Source organism: Protopterus annectens, chromosome 9.part0 (genome assembly GCF_019279795.1).
Source record: "Protopterus annectens isolate FY-2018-M chromosome 9.part0, PAN1.0, whole genome shotgun sequence".
NCBI lineage: Eukaryota > Metazoa > Chordata > Ceratodontiformes > Protopteridae > Protopterus > Protopterus annectens.
In genome coordinates this window covers 1,546,766,665-1,546,784,565 of record NC_056743.1, presented here as the reverse complement: position 1 = coordinate 1,546,784,565, position 17,901 = coordinate 1,546,766,665, and positions in this window count along the sequence as shown.

Below are 17,901 nucleotides of genomic sequence, written 5' to 3'. Positions count from 1 at the left end.
GTTTAGTGGGACCATGTGATGAGTGTGGTGTGGTGCAAGTGTTTACCTTCTCCTCTTGACTGTCAAGTGCAGTCTTGGTTGGAGGGAGCTTTACCTCCAGTTTGGCTAGATAAGCGCACCTCTCACAGGTTGTGGTGTTGGGTGGTAAGAGGAGAGGGTTGTCTGTGTACATGAGGCAATTGCTACATTGCCTCAAGATGCCCAGATTCATCAGATAGACAGGAGAGAACACTGGGAGCTTACCCTCGGACATGCTTGAATAAAAAACTTTCCTCTAGACAAGTGAGGAAAGTGAGCATAAGAGCTGTTTTTCTCTAAGCAAGTGAGGAAAGTAAGTACAAAAACTGTTTTCTTCTAGGTAAAGAGGAAGGTTGAGTGCTGTAGTAATATGTAGCTTATTTAGTGCTAACAACAAGTTCTGAACAAGTGCTGAGCACGGATAAGCAAATTCAAGTGCTAAGACTAAGAATCTGTACCTGGATCTTGTTGGTAGATAGGCTACCTAATGCTTACCACTCCCACTGATAAGCTAGAATGCTTCCCTCCAACACAGAAAGGCTTGGGGGCTCAGAAGCTTACAAACAGTCCAGGATACAGCAATTCTGTATCTGGACTAGACTAGTTACAGGAAAGGTGGGAAACAAGCGCAAGTGTGGGCTTTTAAACCAGAAAGTTGAAAGAGATGTAAAAACTGCCCAAACAGCCAATAAACTACAATTTCTGGGCCAGAAACCACTCTTGTGGTAGATAGGCTACCTAGTGCTTACCACTCCCACTGATAAGCTAGAAGGCTTCCATCCAACACAAAAAGGCTTGGGGGATCAGAAGCTTACAAGCAGTGCTAGATACAGCAAATCTGTATCTGGACTAGACTACAGGAAAGGTGGGAAATGAGTGCAAAAGCAGGCTTTTAAACCAGAAGGTTGAAAGAGATGGAAAAAATGCCCAAATGGTCAATAAACTACAATTTCTGGGCCAGAAACCACTCTTGTGGTAGATAGTCTACCTAATGCTTACCACGCCCACTGATAAGCTAGAAGGCTTCCCTCCAACACAGAAAGGCTTGGGGGGGGGTTCAGAAGCTTACAAGCAGTGCTGGATACAGCAAATCTGTATCTGGACTAGACTAGTTACAGGAAAGGTGGGAAACAAGCACAAACACGGGCTTTTAAACCAGAAGGTTGAAAGAGATGGAAAAAGCGCCCAAACAGCCAATAAACTACAATTTCTGGGCCAGAAACCACTCTTGTGGTAGATAGGTTACCTAGTGCTTACCACTCCCACTGATAAGCTAGAAGGCTTCCCTCCAATACAGAAAGGCTTGGGGGCTCAGAAGCTTACAAACACAATCCTGGATACAGCAAATCTGTATCTGGACTAGACTAGTTACAGGAAAGGTGAGAAAGAAGTGCAAATGAAAGCTTTTAAAACCAGAAAATTGAAAGAGGTGGAAAAATTGCCCAAATGGCCAATAAACTACAATTTCTGGGCCAGAAACATCACTTGTGGTAGATAGGCTATCTAGTGCACAGATTGCTCATTCCCTTAGTATCCTGTTTCTGACATGGTGCATAATTTGACTTTGGACAAGCAATTTACCCTGCCTGAAACAACAACAATAAAAGAAAACAGAGTACTAAGTTTCCATGGAGGTATTTCATCTCCTTTTACACAAGACTGTCCTGCTAGAATTTTTCCTTCTGGATAGAATTCATTGTATATGAGTTAATGTAAGGATTGTTTCACTTGAATGCATTTCCCCTCCTTTCACAAACAGTTTCTACAGAATAGATCATTTTGTAGTGGTAATTATTATTATTTAATAATTTGATTTAGCCTAAAACAGCCTAATAAGAACTAACAAACCGACACATTTTTTCTGCTAAGGCTTCATCTTTCTGTAATGCATTTGTATACCCTTAAGCTTTAGGGATTATAAGAATTCAAAGGTGATATGATACTTTTACTGAATCAGCATATCTTTTACAATACTGTCTGGACATTTTGACCTCATGAGTCATTTATTGTGAAACAAACTACAGAGATGGTTAATGGCTCCACCTTCACTTTCAACTACATCAGTTAGAGGTGTCAAGATTCCAGCCACCATTACGTTAGCTACTCTCTTACCTGTGTCTAACAAATGACCCTATCACAGGTGACTTGTCTCTGTACAGTAGTAGTTTGTATGAGGTTTGTTGCAGAAAAAACTTGAGTATACCTGGAAATTTGTTATATTTTATGAACACTAATGGAGTGGGGTGAGGACAACAGTATGACGCTGGTGTTCCTGGGTCAAAAGACTGAAATGGAAAGCTAATAAGGTGTTGTAGCTTTAAAAAGAAAACTGCTAAAGAAATTAATATGAGCTTTTATGCAAAATTAATTAATATAGAGTGAAGTGTGGAGTCTGAATAGTTTTAAAACTTGCATTTCTAGCTACACGAGGCAATGAGGGAAACCTCTTCTAAGCTTGAAATTCTCCTGGGATAACGGTGAAGTATGTTTAGTATGTAGTTGTCCTTTGAAACAAGATATGCATTTTTTTCTGGGGAATGTTTCAGACACAGATGTCCCAACAAGATACCAACTTTCTGACTAGTTGCAGTTGCTATGATTATGAACAAGGGATAGAAAGTGAAATGAAAAACAGTTCTGATTTTTTTACGCATAAATAGCCTGTTTCAGAAGAACTTGTTTTTTTTTTTCAGAGTACACATCTGACCATGATTAAATGACAGAAACTCAGCTGAAAATAAAATCGCAGAATTATTTTTGTCCCTTAAGTATTTCAACTCCTTTCACTCATAGACTATTCCCAGAATAACTTCTTCATGACAAGCTATACCTTCAGTTATTTGCCTCTCATCATACCTCTCAGCTGTACTGATCTTCACAGAATGTCCAGATTGTTGCCTCATATTTTTGGTCTGTTCCTCATAAAAAATTGTGTGTTTTTTTTTTTTTTTGACAAGTCACTGGGATGATCTAAGGACTAAAGTTACTAAATAATGAAACATAGTAGAGTTTCAGTTCCTTCAGAAAATGCATGCTAACACAAATTCTGTTATTTTAGTAACTTAATAATATTGTTTATAAGAGCAATATTTAAACTGTGCCCGTATTTTTGGGCCTTTGTCCCCTTATTATGTCAGGCTTTGTCCAGATTTCTTGCACTAAGAGGTTAAGAGGTATGCCTCTCATCACATCATAAACTCTGTTAGATGACTATCTCCAAAATAACACCCTTTTCACAGTGTGCATGTCTGAATACTTGACAGTAATAGATTTGTTTGTCACTAATGAAATGACCAGAATTTTTCTTGAAGTATTTCACCTACTATTACACATTAACTTCCTCATATACTATCACCTTTCGTGCTGTACACCTGTAATGCTGAGATATCTGTTTCTGGATTTCTGGCAAACTGATTGTCAGAATGCTGGTGTGAGCCTCTGCAAGAAAAAAAAAAAGGACTGCATGCTAATGTCAAAATGAATGTTTCTGGGTTTAAGTGTAAGTCAACCATTAGGTAATACAGGAAGCATATTTAATTAGTATAGCAGATGCATTAGGAATTGCCTCTGTTACACCACAAAAATGCATGAGAAGTATCATTTGATGTCATTATTTATTATGTTTTAATGAGATATGTTTGTCAGAACAAACAGCAGGTGCGGATAATAGCATCCAGAATAAAGGGTTATAAATAAATTCATGCACTCAGTGATTAAACCCTGCAGATGATAGTGTGTCAAATGTAACAGAGCTAGTGAATGGCTCAGTTAATCCATGGACTGCTTAGACATATAATAAAAATAGGTTAAATTCTTGTAAATCCAGTTGTTTAAATGATGACTTGTATTTGAATCTACATTTCAAAAGAAATCTAGTCTCACATTTCATTGGAAGAGGAAATATACTGTGTCCAAGGCTTAATGTTCAAAGCTGAAAAGATTCTAATCTGTTCAAAGAACAGATGCTTACGAAGACCACAAGTCAAATCCTGCAATAGTGAAATAGAAGGAAAGAGCTACTGTCATCATATATTGGACAGAAATGTCAAAGCGTAGAGAACAAGTTGTGTAAACCTGTGATGTGTGAAGCTTATTCCATAATAATGACCAAAAGAAAGAGTATTAACCTATATAGGACTGGGGCATCCATCAAATAGGGCACAGTTTTGTTTCAGTTCAAAGAAGTCAACTTTTTAATGTGTGCATTTTATTATACCAAGATCATGAAATGATCACTGACAGATTCTACGCATGCCAATGTGATACACTTAATGAAGTCTAGAAGTTCATATCTGTTTAACCTAATGAAGGACTTGATATCTGTAAGCACATGTAAATTTTATTATTTTAATAAACTTGATATTCATTTTTTTCTTCTGAATTCTGGTGGTTACAATATTATACTTTTGTTTTAAATATTCTTGCGTAAAATTCAAGATGTTTGAACTAGAATGGGAAATTTAGACATGCACCTACAAGTCCATAATGTCAGCATGTCAGCATTGAAAATAACAGTCAGTACCGCTGAGATATTGAAGGATTTGTTGAAAATGAACACTTCCATAGGGATTATTATGTCACAGTTTCAAAACAGAATACTCCAGTGCAGGGACTCGGTCTTTAACCAGCTCAGCTGATGATGGGAAGAAGGTCAAACATGACTTAACCCACATCAGCTTCTTTGTTTATGACAGCAAATCAAGGTAGGGTCCAAGAAGTGCTGCAAAGGAGTCAGCAGAGACTGTAATGTTATTATGGGACATTCTCCAAGAACTCTACGTGATAGATGGGAGATAAAGCCAGAATTCATCAGTCATGGAGGGTCACCAAGTGGAGCCGGTGCAAGACAATTAGGCCTAAACAGGAAGAAGTGCTGTAGTCAGAGAAAGTACAGACACAGGAGGATATACAAAAACCTTGTAAGACGCTAGAGTTGCACAGATGGATTACTTAAGCAGAATGAGTTAACCGAGATTAAAAGCAACTTGAACTGTCACGGGATGAGATCCGAAATGATGTCAGACTAGAACTGAGCAGTCTAATCAGATCAGGAAGATATGGAAGCATTCTGAGACAATCACTAAGGTACGTGGACAGTTCATGCAATTCTAGAAGAGTGCAGAATTTTGTAAAGACTGGAAGGCGGCAAAATAGTGTTTAAAAGCTTTAACTTTTGTGATGTATAGTTGACTAATGACATAATAAAGCAGAAGTAATTGTGACTAGAAAATGGGAGGAATGTAAATATGATACCCAATTGGAAGATATACTACTTATTTTAAACCATTCACAATGATTATGAAATGGGAGAGCTTAGGATTGGTTAGTTTGGCACTCCAACATAGTTTGGGAAGTGAGGAAAAATGGCATCATCACACTGCAGAATGGAACTGATCAGACAGATGTCACATGAAAATAAGTGACTGACTATTGATCCAGGCCACAGCACCACTTGGTAAGTATTATAATAGCAGGTGGTTACTCACAGTACTGAAACTTTGGATATGTGTAAGAATATGGTACCAAATATGCAACCCTGACTTAAGCTGTTTCTTATGATCTGTTATCAGAAGTCAATGCACAACCTGCCAATCTCAAATTCTGTGATATAAACTCTTAAGAAGCATTTCTTATAATTCATGACCTTCTACAAGTTCCGACATGGCTGGTTTCAACCCCTTTTATCTTAGTACTTAAACATACTACTTCAAAATGTACACATCATTGGGGAAAAGAAAAATGCCCTACAGCTCTTCCATTTCTTATATATTTAAAAAAAAATGAGGGAGTGCAATTTAGATGCTCTATCCTGCCGAAAAATCACATTAGTCAGGAAGAAGATGTTGTACTTATATAGATGCTTGGCTTCGGGGTGAAATAATTTTTCAAACATTTTGAATATGAAGGAGAAAAAAACAATCGGACACAATTTATTGAAAGTCAGAGGAACAATCTTTTTTTCTGTTATTCAATATTTTAGCTTTTACCCAACAACAAAGCAATATCTTCTGTCTGTCTTAAGAATGTACCTTTTTCTGTGCAGGTAGCTAAGACTTTTTCTATCCCTCCAAAAATGATTGCATTTAGCAGGGTCAGAGCATCTCCTTAAAAAAATAATTTTACAATTTCTTTAGACTTGAGATGGGGTCCTAAGATGAACATTGTGAACATTTGTGTCCCAGCTATTTTAACTAATTTAATTATTGACAGCAAATTAAAAGTAGTCCACAGGTAAACGTATTGCCGTAGTAATATAGGCCAAACAGTAAAATCAAATACTTATAGGCAAAATGAAGCATAGCGTGCATATAAAATATCCGACTTGGATTATTTTATATGCTTGCTGTGCTTCATTTTGCCTATAAGTATTTGATTTTACTATAATTTAATTATTAATTTAATCATCAGTCCCCCTTCATAAGGGATGCCAGCAACATTCTACTCACAAGTCCACAAGACATCAAAGACAAAAGGAAGGAGTACTTCCATCAGACTCTGAATAAAGAAAACCCCACAGAAGCTGTACTGCTCCAGACACAACCTACAACAAAAGAAGAAGAGGAGCCCACCGTAAAAGAAGTAAGAATAGCACTTAGGACAGTGAAGTCAGGGAAAGCAGCAGGCTCACCAATATCATGGCAGGTCTGATTAATACATTGGGTGAGTTAGGGGAAAATGGCTTTAATGGGAATTGATAGCAGTATGAAGAGATACATGCCTGGAAAATAAACATACTAGTTAGTGCAAGTGCATAGGAAAAAAGGGACATTCACAACTGTGGACAGTACAGAGGTATAAAACTCATATCACACTGCATGAAACTTCATGGAGACAGTGACTAAAAAATGAATCTAGAGAGGTGTAGAAAGTAAGTCAGGAGATAAGCAGTTTGGATTCAGAGCAGGATGCAGCACAACCAACCTAATGCTTGCAGTGAGACAGATAGTTGGGAAAAAGCAAGAGATGAGGAAAGAACTCAGCTGGGCATTCCTAGATATTTAGAAAGCATATGGTAAGGTTCCAAGTAAGCTGATTTGAACAATCCTGTGATAGTTCAAAGTCACAGAAACATTGGTAGAATTAGTACAGGCTATGTACAAGCAGGGGCGGCTCGTGGCATAGGGCTGCCGGACTGCAACCCCCTCAAAAAGAAAAATGAAAAATAAAAAAAATTAATTTTTCAAAATTCGCGGACTTCACACATGGACTGAGTCCCGACTACTGTCGGTCTATGCGCATGCTCAAGGCAGGCCGTCCCCATAGGGGGACACAAGGAGACGTCTGTGCACTTTTACAGTGCACAGACCCGCCAGGATTATGGGTCGCGTCCGGACTGCAAGAGGAGCAGCAGGGACTCGGGACAGAACATTAGGGATCTCGTCGGCATGGAGCATTGGGATCTCGCAGGTCTTCAGTATTGCGCAGGAAGGATGTACATTAGCTGGATGTATTCAGGTAAGGTGCCTTTTAATTTACAATGTTTATTTGTATGGAGTTTGTGCTTTTTAATTTACAATGTTTATTTGTGTGTGTATGGTGCTTGTGCGTTTGTGCTTTTTAATTTACAATGTTTATTTGTGTGTATGGTGCTTGTGCTTTACTGGAGTTTGTGTATGGTGCTTGTGCTTTACTGGAGTTTGTGTATGGTGCTTGTGCTTTACTGGAGTTTGTGTATGGTGCTTTACTGGAGTGTGTGTAAATGCCCCAGGTGCTTATGGTGGTGTGGTAGGGAATGCCTCAGGCTTGAACCCTGTACCCTGTATGCAGGTGTCAAAGACTTGAGTTCCCTACCCACCACCATTTGTAAAAAAATTTCAGATTTTTGCCTCATATTCGATCTGATCTGTTCCTCATAATATCTGTGGTTTGTAAATGTTGCAATGCTTGATATTTGATGGTGTAGTAGTAGCATTGTTGCCTCACAGCTGCAGGTTTTTGGGTTTGATTCTTGGCTGGGGTTCCTTCTTTGTGGGGTCTGTATCTTCTCCCTGTGTTTGTGTGGGTTTGCTTTTGTGTCCTCCCATGTTACAAAGACATGTCTGCATTATTTCTTCCTGGGCCTCTGCTGAAAATTGTTTATTTGTTCCAAGTCAGACTGTCCTGATTAAAAATGTTAAATAAAATTGACAGGCATTTGAATTTCAGACTTAAGGGTTTCTGAATGTTTAATTCCTTGCATATTTGATGGTGCAGTGGTAGTATTGTTGTCTCACAGCTATAGGTTTTCTGGTTTGATTCTTGGTTGGGGTGGCTTCTGTGTGGAGTCTGCATCTCCTCCATGTGTTTGTGTGGATTTGCTCTGGTGCCCTGCCATTTTACAAAGACGTGTCTGCAGTTTTAATCCCTGCTGAAAATTGTTTTTGTTCTGTCCGCAGTAAAATTGACAGGCATTTGAATTTCAGACTTCAGGTTTCTGAATGTTTAATTCCTTGCATAATTGATGGGGCGGTGGTAGTATTGTTGCCTCACAGCTATAGGTTTTCTGGTTTGATTCTTGGTTGGGGTGGCTTCTGTTTGGAGTCTGCATCTCCTGCCTGTGTTTGTGTGGATTTGCTCTGGTGCCCTGCCATTTTACAAAGATGTGTCTGCAGTTTTAATCCCTGCGTCTCTGCTGAAAATTGTTTTTGTTCTGTCTGCAGTAAAATTGACAGGCATTTGAATTTCAGACTTCAGGTTTCTGAATGTTTAATTCCTTGTATAATTGATGGTACAGTGATAGTATTGTTACCTCACAACTATAGGTTTTCTGGTTTGATTCTTGGTTGGGGTGGCTTCTGTCTGCATCTCCTCCCTGTATTTGTGTGGATTTGCTCTGGTGCCCTGCCATTTTACAAAGACGTGTCTGCAGTATTAATCCCTGCGTCTCTGCTGAAAATTGTTTTTGTTCTGTCCGCAGTAAAATTGACAGGCATTTGAATTTCAGACTTCAGGTTTCTGAATGTTTAATTCCTTGCAGATTTGATGGTGCAGTGATAGTATTGTTGCCTCACAGCTGTAGGTTTTCTGGTTTGATTCTTGGTTGGGGTGGTTTCTGTGTGGAGTCTGCATCTCCTCCCTGTGTTTGTGTGGATTTCCTCTGGTGCCCTGCCATTTTACAAAGACGTGTCTGCAGTATTAATTCCTGCGTCTCTGCTGAAAATTGTTTTGTTCTGTCCGCAGTAAAATTGACCGGCATTTGAATTTCAGACTTCAGGTTTCTGAATGCTTAATTCCTTGCAGATTTGATGGTGCAGTGGTAGTATTGTTGCCTCACAGCTATAGGTTTTCTGGTTTGATTCTTGGTTGGGGTGGCTTCTGTGTGGAGTCTGCATCTCCTCTCTGTGTTTGTGTGGATTTGCTCTGATGCCCTGCCATTTTACAAAGACGTGTCTGCAGTATTAATCCTCGTCTCTCCTGAAAATTGTTTTGTTCTGTCCGCAGTAAAATTGACTGGCATTTGAATTTCAAACTTCATGTTCTTCAGAATACATAGTAGCACAACCTTTTTTTCTAGCAATTTTCTAAGTTTATAAGATGAATATTTTAAATTTGTCCCTATTTTTGGGACTGTATTCCCCATTATTGGCTTCGTCCAGGTTTTGTGCTAAGGTTGACAGCTATGGCAAGAACTGAATTCACTGAATATGAACTGTAGAATTGTGCATATTTACTGATAAAGGTGCACTGTAGAATTGTGCATATTTACTGATAAAGGTGCACTGTAGAATTGTGCATATTTACTGATAATGGTGGACTGTAGAATTGTGCACATTTACTGATAATGGTGGACTGTGGAATTGTGCATATTTACTAATAATGGTGGACTGTAGAATTGTGTATATTTACTAATAATGGTGGACTGTGGAAGTCTGAGTAGACTTTTTTATGATAAATGTTCTCAACTGGGCAGTTTTGCCATTATGGGTGCATATGTTTTGTTTCATTGCTTACTGGAAAAATGTTCAAAACAAATTTAAAGCACCCTCTAACAAGTGTACTGTATTGTACAAGGAATATAATTTTTAGTACAATGAGGAAGGTGTATCAAAGAGCACATGTATGTTTCATATGCAAGGGGCCTATGATTTGAAAACAGCCCAAAATTAATCTTTATCTGCCACTGGCAAAATGTATTTTCTTTGAATGTGGGTTTCAATGCTGTTTCAATGAATGTGAGTTTCAAGGGCAGAGAAGTTTTAATGCTAAGTTTTCATTGTGAGACTGCATTGCTTTGTTTAACAGATGACTTAATGTTTGTGCTGTAAAATACAAAATAAAACTTTCAAATGAAGTCCAATAATTGAAGTAAAGCAGTATGCACATTAGTGTTTATGGTAAATGGAGTGAAATAGCCAAGTAATGGTTAATTGGAATGGCTGCAGAGGCTCCAGTTCAACCATTATTTTGTCAGGGGGGGGAAGGGCAGCAAACTCAGACAGGCCCAGCTGAACTATACCTCCCAACTGTCCAGATTTTCAAAGAATGAATAGATTTTTGCTTCTTATTTTTGGTTTGTTGTTCATAAAATTTGTAGTTTTAATTCCTAAATGATTTGCCAGAAGTCACTAAATAATAAGTTTCAGACTTCATAACCTTCATAAAATGCATGTTAAAGTAAGAGCCGTTCTATCAACTGTCTCAATTTATACAAGAGCAATTTTTAGTACTGTTTATATGTGCCCCAATATATTTGGCCTTGTTCAGATTTACTGCATTAACAGGTTGAGAGGTACATGCAAATAAATTGCTTTATAGAATTAGGCATAGCCAACCTCTCAACTGTCCCCAATTTTTGGCTCAAAATGTTGCTCTTCCCCTAATAATCCCTCCAAAAATAGCAATTTTGGAAGAAAACATGGAGGGTTTACAATTAAGAAATAACTGTAATAATCAAAGTTATAGATTACTTGAAATGCATGTAGATTCTTTTATTTTGTCAGCTGCTCAAGGTAGCAGTACTAATATTAAAGTGTCCCTTCTTTGACAGGTAGAAGCTGTATTGTGTGTCTATTTTATATTTTTGCATCACATTTTTGGTCCATTTTTCATAAAATTGTGTTTTTGGCAAATTAGTGACAAATCACTAAAGACTGAAGTTAGAAAATGACAGACATTTGAGTTTCAGATTTTATACCCTTCAGAAAATTCATACTAATGCAAGACCTATTCTATTATCTTTCTAAGTTTATTAGAGCAATATTTAAAAATTGTCCTTATTGTTGTGCCTTTGTCCCACTTCTGTGTATGGCTTTGTCCAGATTTCTTGCTCTTGAAGTTGAGAGGTATGACAAATGTGTCAGGGCCATCACAGTCAGCCAGAGAGATTTCAAATTGTGACATGCTTGTTGCACCCCACTCCCCATGTAGTGACTCTGGATGTGTCCAAGCAAGGCAAGGAGTAGTTGTATCTACCTTGGATGGGGAGGACACACTGCATAAGTACTACAGTGGCTTTTCATCTGTCCTTGATTTTGCAGAATGGTCTGGTTTCTGTCATATTTTTGTACTGTTGATTTATGCTTATTACTCAAAGTGCCTGTTGCTCTGTGTTTAAGTAGCAATGCTTTAATGACCATAAGGTAAGCTTGTCTGACATCGTAAGATGCAAGTAAGCTTTAATAAGCATACTGTTAAAGAATTGCCAACATTGAAAGCCTTTCTGTTGTTGCCATGCAGAGAATACTTGACTAGATAATGTATAAGCCTTGGGTATTAAAGGACAGGATTCCATTATTTTAAAAGCTCATTACACTTGTTGGAGACTTCCAGTCATCTCTATAGGCTTTACCCGTAAACTAAACAGAATGCCAATCATGTGTGGTCCATAACCTGTACAGTAATCCTTTAAGCAATGTATCTTGAGCTTGTTTCTTGTTTGCTTTTCATTTTTACTTTTATCATGTTTTCCCCATGAAACAAGTTGTCAGGCAGCAGGTCTTTTTGGATAAGAAACATTTTTACAAGTGGGGCATCACATAGATTTCTACTTTCAGCATGTTGCTTGGTACTTTAATAAAGCTGAATATATTATAATTAGAACTGCAGTGCAAGGAGAAGTGGTTTGAGTTGAGTGCTTCTGGTTTTTCTTATACTTGATTTTGACTGGCATTCCAGTAATGTATTTAAAAAGTAATTTATTTTTTCATGCCTCACAACCTTTTGTTTCCATCTAGATATTAAGTAAGCTGTCATGCAGCCAATGCATTGAAATATTTTTATTCTTCTACACTTATTTTTGTCTTGATTGGACTTTCATAATGATGGTTTGCCACCCAGGGCAGCGTATTTAATTAAAGTTAGTTTTTTTGTGGTTTTGTGCATAGCCCCTCCCCTTTATGGTTGACCACACCCCTTCCCTTTGACCCCGCCCATTCAGCGTCTCCTGCAGCCCCCCTGTGATTTGAAGTCACCAGCCGCCACTGTGTACAAGGACCTAGTAACATAAGTATGACTAGAATTCAGACTCACAGGGGGTTTCCCAGCGCAAGTGGCTGTGCATCAGGGTTCAACTCTGAGCCCACTGCTGTTCATACTGGTGATGGACTGCATTAGCAAATAGGTTTATGGAGAGAGATCAACAAAGCTGCTGTATGCAGACAATGTGGGTCATGAACAAGAACTTCAGCAGATGATAAGGGGATGGAATGGAATGCATAACTGAAGACACATGGGATGAAAGTGTGAAACAATAAGATACTTTTAATGGCAGCAAATGAGGGAAAACAGAAGCTGAGAATTGAGACAGAAGAAAAAAAAAGTGAAACAGGTTAGCAGCTTCAAATATATGGGAGAGGTGGTTGAAGAGAATGGAAGTCTGGATGAAGAGGACAAAGCTAGAATCAGAGGGACTGCAGCCAACTGGCCCATAGTGTCAGGGATTGTGTGGACAGAAGAATGCCAAAGAGGATGATAAGTTAGGTGGACAAAACAGTGGTTCAACCAGTACTCCTGTATGATATAGAAACCTGGGCAGTGATGGTAGAGCATGTGAAGAAGCTAGAGGTGATGGAGATGAAATGCCTTAGATGTGTGATGGGACGCACATTGTGGGTCAGTTGAAGAAATGATATCAGAACAGAAGCCCAAGTAGCTCCAATTGCATATAAAATGAAAGAGAAAAGATTACAGTTGTTCAGGCACACTTACAGGAAAGTAGAAGACAATGTGCTGAAGATGATGTTGGACAGACACGAAGAAGGCAAGATCAAATGAGGCCATCCAGCAAGGAGGTGGATGGGTTATGTAAGAGAAGACCTGTGAAAGTCAGGCATGATTGTCAAAGAAGTTAGGAGAATGACATTAAACTGAGAGAGATGGCAACTGCTGACATAACACTCTGACCCTATGTAGAAAAAGGGGAAAAAGGGGTAGGTGATGATGATGAATTGTAGCAGTAGTTTTGTCCTGCTGTGTGGCATAGATAAATAGATGCTTCACTAGAACCCTTATGACTTTACTTTTATGTAGAAGTTTGAGTGCCAGAAGAAATGGTGAGGGAGAATGGGAATGGGAGGCTGACATATCTCATCCATTATGTGTGGGGGCAGTTAATCCTGTATCATTGACACCTACTTTGTGCAGGGCCCGATGCACAGCACTTGATTAAGGATGTGCACTTGGCATTACCAAGCCAGTAATAGTTACTAATACTGTGTATGGAGAGCTGGGAGGTATTGTGATCTTCTGCAGTGGCAAAGGTACATATGCCAACTACCTGATAGAGGGCTTCAGGTTATATCAATTTGCTTGTATGTGACACAGATTATAGAGGTAGAAGTCCCAGATAGATTTCCTGCATGGAGACAATTGGCATCTTCCCTTAAATTTGGGAGTCACCAGTCTTGGGGGACCCTCAGCCACTCGGGTCAATGCATTTCTAGTCTTCTGTAGGCAACAAGGACACATAGACTCTAGGAGGGCATGTGGAATCCATACATAGACTCTAGGAGAGCATGTGAAATCCATACATAGACTCTAGGAGGGCATGCAGAATCCATACATAGACTCTAGGAGGGCATGCGGAATCCATATAGACTCTAAGAGGACATGTGGAATCCATACATAGACTCTAGGAGGGCATGCGGAATCCATACATAGACTCTAGGAGGGCACGTGAAATCCATACATAGACTCTAGGAGGGCATGTGGAATCCATACATAGACTCTAGGAGGGCATGCGGAATCCATATAGACTCTAGGAGGACATGCAGAATCCATACATAGACTCTAGGAGGGCATGCAGAATCCATACATAGACTCTAGGAGGGCATGTGGAATCCATACATAGAGTCTAGGAGGGCATGCGGAATCCATACATAGATTCTAGGAGGGCATGTGGAATCCATACATAGACTCTAGGGGGGCATGTGGAATCCATACATAGACTCTAGGAGGGCATGTGGAATCCATACATAGACTCTAGGAGGGCATGCGGAAATCAATATAGACTCTAGGAGGACATGCGGAATCCATACATAGACTCTAGGAGGGCATGTGGAATCCATACATAGACTCTAGGGGGGCATGTGGAATCCATACATAGACTCTAGGAGGGCATGCGGAATCCATACATAGACTCTAGGAGGGCATGCGGTATCCATATAGACTCTAGGAGGACATGCGGAATCCATACATAGACTCTAGGAGGGCATGTGGAATCCATACATAGACTTTAGGAGGGCATGTGGAATCCATACATAGACTCTAGGAGGGCATGCGGAATCCATACATAGACTCTAGGAGGGCATGTGGAATCCATACATAGACTTTAGGAGGGCATGTGGAATCCATACATAGACTCTAGGACGGCATGTGGGATCCATACATAGACTTTAGGAGGGCATGTGGAATCCATACATAGACTCTAGGAGGGCATGCAGAATCCATACATAGACTCTAGGGGGGGCATGTGGAATCCATACCTAGACTCTAGGAGGGCATGTGGAATCCATAAATAGACTCTAGGAGGGCATGTGGAATCCATACATAGACTCTAGGAGGGCATGTGGAATCCATACATAGACTCTAGGATGGCATGTGGAATCCATACATAGACTCTAGGAGGGCATGTGGAATCCATACATAGACTCTAGGAGGGCATGCAGAATGCATACATAGACTCTAGGGGCGGCATGTGGAATCCATACTTAGACTCTAGGAGGGCATGTGGAATCCATACATAGACTCTAGGAGGGCATGTGGAATCCATACATAGACTCTCGGAGGGCATGCAGAATCTATACATAGACTCTAGGAGGGCATGTGGAATCTATACATAGACTCTAGAAGGGCATGCAAAATCCATACATAGACTCTAGGAGGGCATGTGGAATACATACACAGACTCTAGGAGGGTATGTGGAATCCATATATGGACTCTAGGAGGGCATGCGGAATCCATATATAGACTCTAGGAGGGCATGCGGAATCCATACATAGACTCTAGGAGGGCATGTGGAATCCATACATAGACTCTAGGAGGGCATGCAGAATCCATATTTAGACTCTAGGAGGGCATGTGGAATCCATATATAGACTCTAGGAGGGCATACAGAATCCATACATAGACTCTAGGAGGGCATCTGGAATCCATACATATATCACCACCAAACTGAGAATCTGGGGCAGTAAAGCAGCAGTCCCAGTCATGGTGCTGCCCAGCACAAATACAGGGCTATGAAAAATGGATGTGTTCATTAAGTTGATATGTTGGTACTGGGTACACAACATTCCACATTACAACTCCATATTTTTTTATTTATTTATTGACATTTGTTGACCGGGAAAGTCCACTGCATCAGAAACCCAGTTTCAGTGGAGGCCGGGGAGAAAAGCTCCACAAATAATGGAAAAGAAGAGAGATATTTATACAAAGATTAATCACAAAAATTAAGTATAAGCACAAACATGTCCACTAACAAGAACAAAATGATAGTGCAATATATGATGTATATTACATCATGTACAATGAGGATGTAATAATACCATGGGAGTATATAGAAAAGAGGTAAAAGGTTGACAAAGGAGAAAAAAGGTAGAAAATGCATGGATGCTTAGGTTTTAGAGCACAGGTACAGATATGATTGTTAAGGTAAAAGCTTTTTAAGATAGTTTTGGAAGGTCGTAGTGTGTTTAGTTGCATGATATTGGAGGGAAGGGTATTCCATAGTTTTGTAATACAATAGGAGTAAAAGCTTTGTCCTGCTGTTTTTTTAGGTTTGCTCATACGTAGGAGCTGTTTAGTAGTTGAACAAAGTGTCCTGCTAGGGTTGAATGTTTGTCTGATAGAGTGTAGAGTGTGGCAGCTACTGCACTTATATATTAACTTATGGGCAAGATTTAGTTGGGAGAACTGAAGGTAGTGAAGGAATTCAAGCCAATTTAGTCCTAAAGCTGAATGATAGTGATGTATGGGTTAGGTGCCCCTATGGCAAATGTTGCTATTCTATAATAACATGTTTGTAGTTTATTGGTAAGAGATGTGTGAAGGTTGGTGAAGACAGGACTACCATAGAGGAGGGATGGGAGAAGTGGAGTGTTAGCAAGTCTGATTTTTGTTTGTTTGTCTAGATAGAGACGGTACAATTTGCCAAGTTTGAAATGGGTCTTTTTATTGCGTTATGAATATGTTGATTAAAGTTAAGTTTATCATCAATAGTTATGCCTAATAATTTTGTGTTTTTTTTTTACTATTTCAATTCTTGTGATGTTGTGTGAGAGAATTTTAAAGTCCAGTGGAGATTTTTTGTTGAGAATAACAGGATCTTGAATTTTTGGGGGTTTAGCAGGTGTTTAGCATTATTTAGACATGTCTCTATGGATGTAAAGGCATTTTATGTGATTTTAATAAGGTCAAAAAAGTTGGTAGCAGAAGGGATGACTGTAGAATCATCTGCATACTGAATGATTGTGCTTTGCTGGTATGACTTAAGGAGATCATTGATAAAAACTTTAAAAAGCAGAGGCCCTAAGATAGAGCCTTGTGGGACGCCTATGCTATTGTCCAGAAAATCAGATTGTTTACTTTGCCATTTGACAGATTGTTTTCTATTACTAAAGTAGCTAGAAAACCATGCCAATGTGTTTGGTGAACAACCAGTTTTTCTTAGCTGTTGTAATAGTTTGGAGTGTGATACTGTGTCAAATGCTTTGGATAGATCTAACACTATTACTGAGGTTAGGAGGCCGACATTAAGAGCTTTGTAGACTGCATCAGTGAAAGTGAGTAGGGCTGTGGTGGTGCTGTGTACAGGACGAAAACCATTTTGGGTAGGTGCTAGGAGGCTGTATTCTGTGAGGTGGTTTAGTAATTGAGTGTGGATATACTTTTCTAGAATTTTTACTGAGTGGAGAAAGCAGTAATTAGAGAGGTCGTTGGTATTGCCATCTTTGTGTAATGGTGTAATAATAGATTTTTTCCAGACAAATGGAACAGTGGATTCAGAGATAGAACAATTAATTAGGAAACTAATGGGGTAGGCGATTGCTTTAGCTGCAAGCTTTAGGTATTCAGTTGGCAGGCTGGCAGCAGAGAGGGAGCATGGCCTAAGTTTGGTGAGCAGTCAGTAAACTAGGGAGTTGGATATGGGTTCATTTGTTCATAGGTTCATAGGTAGGTACTAGGCTATTGGCCCAAGGGCCTATGTAAGCCTAGCCAACAAGGTTCCCTGGCTTACGCCACCCAAGAAAGTTATTTTCCTGTGCCACTGTTGAGCAGAGACAAAGAAGTGATCCCCAGGGTGTATTTCCTATTTCCCATCCACTCATCAAGATTTTTCTTGAAGAGTGCTAATGAAGAACTTTGCTTGACATAGATGGGTAGCCTGTTCCAGAGTATGGGAAGTCTCTGGGACATGAATATATCCCTTTAGCATGTCCTGTTTATTGTGGTGACAAGGTTTAGGT